Genomic DNA, 5,218 nt, shown 5'->3' on the forward strand with positions numbered 1-5,218 from the left:
AAAGAAAGAAAGAAAGAAAGAAAGAAAGAAAGAAAGAAAGAAGGAAAGAAAGAAAGAAAGGAGGGAGGGAGGGAGGGAGGGAAGGAAGGACTAAAGAGACATATTCTTTTTATTAATGTGTGAACACAGCATGGAGCCCACTGGTGTGGGGAACTCACTATGGGGAGCCACCTGGATTCCAGGCTGCCCTCCTTCAGTGTCTGAGGCTCAGCTCTGATGCATAGGGGTGGGGAGGGTGGCTAAGGAATTTTTACTTTGATCATCTTGGTCTGGTTTTGAAGGCTCTTGTTACCTGACCTTCTCTTCACAATGGGTTGGCATCTCCAAGTCTTTGGCCTGAAACCTCTGAGAATATGATTACCACTTCCCTTCACTTATTGCCTCCTGAGAAAAGGCAATCACTACTTCTTTTGCTTTGACTCCAGTCAGCTTTTTGTGCTTTCTCAAAGAACAATGAGTCATTACAGCTCAACTAGCCTTCTAAACAGCCAGAGTTTGAACTGAAGTGTATGTATATGCTTAGGGGTTTGAAAGTACATCATTAAAATCTTGAGGCAATATTGAGCAACTTCCTTTTTTAGTCTCCAAGGCTCTATTTAGCCTCTGTGTTTTTAACCTTTCAATATATCATTGGATTGGTAGCTACCCATTCCTAAGGGCCACTCAAGTGAGGAGGCTCCAGCAAGGGAAGAGGATGAGAACACATCCCTGAGGCCAAGCTACAGTATGTGAGAACAGAGACTGGAGACCAGTGATGACCACTGGAAATAGTTTACAATTCCACTGTGTTAGTTCTCATGCTGCTAATAAAGACATGCCTGAGACTGGATAATTTATAAAGGAAAGAAGTTTAATGGACTTACAGTTCAGCATGGCTATGGAGGCCTCAGGAAACTTTCAATCATGACGGAAGGGGAAGCAAACATGTTCTTCACATGGTGGCAGGAAGGAGAAGTGCAGAGTGAAAGGGGGAAAGCCCCTCATAATACCATCAGATCTCATGAGAACTCACTTGCTATCACGAGAACAGCATGGAGGTAACCCCATGATTCAATTACCTCCCGCCAAGTCCCTCCCACCACACATGAGGATTAATGGAACTACAATTCAAGATGAGATTTGGGTGGGGACACAGCCAAACCATATCATCCACCAAAGATACTCCTTGCTCCCAGATCATCTTCCACCACCCATCTGTCGAGCTTTGCTTAGTGACTGACAGCTGACTTTATCACAAGCCTGGTTCCCATGGAATTGGAAACGTCAATCTGCAGCTGCCTGCCCCTCTATCAAAACAAGTGAACGTGAATTCTATAGCCAAGTAGACATTCAAAAAAGCTATCTGTGCAAAATTCTTTCCATTCAGGCATATATGCAAGAACTGACACTAATGACATAATGCATTTGAACAGCTTCATATGTAGCAACCCTCAATCATTGCTAGTTTCTATCTTCCCTTCCTCTATTCTATAATTATTCATTATTCACTACCCCAACTGAGAAATAAGATGGTTTAGTTGAAGTTTGCATGAAGTATTATAAAGAGGTTTTATCATCTTGTCAGGAAGGCAATTTTTTCCCCATTCATTCATCAAAGAGAGTCATTCTCTCTAACAATCAAAATCATCTATTTTCTTTACCTGTCTTCCAGGAAATGACACTGAATAAGTTAGCACTATTGGGGAACTAATAGCACGGACAGCCCTTGAGGCTCTTGCAAAAGCCCTCGCCCAAGGAAATGTGCACTCATCCACAGCTCCAGCTGCCCCTCCTGCACAACGTCAATGCCAGAAGCTCATCTGACTGCTTTGCCCCCAGCATCCTTGAAACAGCAAAGCTGCACACCGTGATCAAACCACAGCCCTTCCCAGGAGACGCTGACTAAAGCATTTCACTCACTGAGAAGATTTTGTCCTAATCCAGAGGCTTTCCACCTTCTTGCTCATGAAGAGCTGATTTGAAACATCCCATGATTTGCTACAGATGATGATTCTGGAAGCACTGCCTGAGTACACCAAGACTATGTGTTGATATCCACATAGACATTAAATCCACGGTTTCATCTCTTTGGTTACTGTTGCCATCAAACAATCTATGCATGTAATTAGCACCTCCTGGATACACAAGCAGTGCTAGGCACTGCGGGGGATGCAAAAATGAGCTGGTGCTTGGCGGCAAAGAGAAGGGAAAAGGGATGAATAGAGCGCAGGGGATTATTAGGGCAGTGAAATCATTCAGCAGGATACTGTAACAGTGGATACATGACATTATGTATTTGGCAAAACCTATTGAATGTACAACACAAAGAGTGAACCCTAGTGGAAACTATGGACCTCAGTTTATAGTAATGTATAAATATTGGCTCATCAGTTGTAACAAATGTGCAACCCAATGCAAGATGTGAATAATAGAGGAAGCTGTGGGGAAGGGGAGCGAGTATACAGGAACTCTCTACTTTCTGTTCAGTTTTTCTGCAAACCTAAAGCTGCTCTTAAAAATAGTTAACCCAGGAGGTGGAGGTTGTGGTGAGCCGAGATCATGCCATTGCACTCCAGCTTGGGCAACAAGAGCAAAACTCCATCTCAAAAAAGAAAAAAAAAAAAAAGTCTATTGGTCAGGCACGGGAATGGTGGTTCACGCCTGTAATCTCTGCACTTTGGGAGGCCAAGGCAGGAGGATCCTTTGTGTCCAGGAGACCAGCCTAGGCAATATAAAGAGACTCTGTCTCTATAAAAAGAAATAATAAAGTCTATCAATTCAAAAAAAAATAACATGCTACTTGAATAGATGAGACTGGCTCACACGTAACAGAGGACATGTGATAAGGCAGTAGGTAAGCAGGTCTGCAGTGACATGGTTCAGGATACCAGGTGCAATTACTTCTTCTACTTCCTGCAATTCCTCACATTTTAAATTTTAGGGCTGTGAACTTCACAGGAATAAGGACCAACTAAGAATAAGTCTATGAAATTGGCTTGCACGCCATCCAGCGCTGTACATATCCAAATAAAGTCATAAATAAATAAATGTGTTCTTTTTAATCCTAACCTTGGAGAAATAGAGAAGGGGAAATGAAACACACGTGAGACAAGAGATAAGGAGAACACACCTGCCAGTTTGAGAAAAGCCCTCAGCAGCATCAGCCATTTGGCAGTGGTGGCGAATAAAGTGAGCAGAGACTGAATATCTGCATTGCACTGACAGCCGTGATAGTAATAGAAAATGCATAAGGCGAACGTGTTCTCACAGGACCATACAGGGAAATGAATCATCCTGGATCACACATGTCTGAGATCCTGAGCTTCACACCTTGGGTCAGATGTGTGTTGTCAGCTGAGAAACTGAGATGCATTCTTGAGCATGAGCCAGATGCCTTGACAGATGGTAAGTACCTGCTCCTCCGGGCACCCATCATCTGAGCAGCCTGGCAGAAGGATCCCAGCTCCCTGTGCCCAGCTGGTAATCTTCTTATGTCCTGGGGCTTAAGGAGTGATAGTCCTTTGCCATTGTTCTTTCCAGGCAAAGCTTAAAGCTGAGAAGTCTGCTTTACACTTGATTGTTTATAGTATGAAAGAGGGATACGGATAGACAGACAAGCCAGGGATTGGAAAGGAAAATTGACAATAGCTGACATTGCTTATTATTAGAGTTTCAAAGCATTTTCTCATCCATTCGCTCTTTTGATTATTACGACCAACATTTGGGAAAGCAGGAAGGAATCATTCCAATTTTATAATAAACCAAAGAAGCTGAGATGTAGAGAGGTGCCCACAGCATGGCTAGTAACTGGCAGTGCAACCAGCAGGACTGGATTGCCCAGCAAACTGTCTGCACCCAAATAAAATACAGGTTCTGCCTGCAGGGGTCTTGGCTCTCTGGGGAGTCCACAGAGACACTTTTTTTAAGTTATTTAGAACTTTGGAGGAGGCAGAAAACCACTATGGGCTCAGTTGGTCTTTGTCAAAGAGGAGAGAAGACAGGGAGAGTCTCTCAGGCAGGAGGAAAATTGAGAGTCAAGCCATATGGCTTGTCTAACAGAACCCCCAACCTGCAGCTGACAGCTCATCTTGGCGAGAATCCAGAGGAGGTGACTTCAGAGATGAAGGTGAAGGCCAGGTTGTGAAGGGCCTCTAATGCCAGGCTAACTAAGGGGTTGAGCTTTTTTCTCACCACCAAGAAGGAGCCATTAAAGATTCTGAAGCAGTGGGGAATCTGAACCAACTAGGCTTTGGGGGAAAGATAACCCCAAGGGAAGTCTTTCCCTTGGGAAGAGAGGCAGCAGGATGAGGAGACCAGGCACAGATTGGGAGGACTGGAAGTGGGAAGGCAGGAGAGAGGTGGTGGGAAAGTGGAAGGAAGATGGAGTGGAAGGAATTGAGAGGAAAGGACCACAGTGCAAGGCAGTACGAAGAAATAATGGCACCCCTAAAGTTAAGTTTGAGATGTGGGCTGGACGTGGTTGGAAGTCCCTAGCAAGCCGTAGGAGATGATGGACTGATGGTCAGGAGAAAGGTCAAGAGACAGTTATCTGCGTAGATATGATCACTGAAGCATTAGGAGGGATAAGAAGGTTGAATGGGAACAGAACACTGAAACTCGGGTCCTACCAACTTTAAGGAGTGGGACCAGAAAGGGAAGCAAGAAAAAGATGTAAGAGATGGGAAGAGAAGCAGAACAGAGGGAAGGCAGCACTCCCAGGAAGTCTTCCCAATCAGGCCCCTGGCTCCAATTGTGCCTGTTCCCTTCTTCACACCAACTTCCTCCCTGTGTCTAAGCTGGGTTCATGTCCCAGGTCCTGCCACACTCTAGAAGTGTAGTATCAAGTTAGAGACTTAGCGACATCTGCGGAAGTTTACTAGTCTTGTGACAATCCAGAGCAAAGTCATGAAAACCAGACAAAAATAGCTTCAAAAAGGAGATGTGGGACTGGGCACTGTGGCTTTGAGAGTCTGAGGTAGGAGGATTGCTTGAGGTCAAAAGTTCAAGAACAACATGGACAATGTAGGGAGACCCCATCTCTGTAAAAAATAAAAATAAAACTTAGCCTGCCTCAGTGGCATGTACCTGTGGTCTCAGTTACTCGGGAGGCTGAGATGGGAGAATTGCTCAAATCCAGGAGGTTAAAGCTGCAGTCAGCTGTGATCACACCACTGCACTCCAGCCTAGGCAACAGAGTCAGAACCTGTCACAAAAAAAAAAAAAAAAAAAGTGGGTGGCA

The sequence above is a fragment of the Piliocolobus tephrosceles genome, chromosome 1, assembly GCF_002776525.5.
Source record: "Piliocolobus tephrosceles isolate RC106 chromosome 1, ASM277652v3, whole genome shotgun sequence".
Lineage (NCBI taxonomy): Eukaryota > Metazoa > Chordata > Mammalia > Primates > Cercopithecidae > Piliocolobus > Piliocolobus tephrosceles.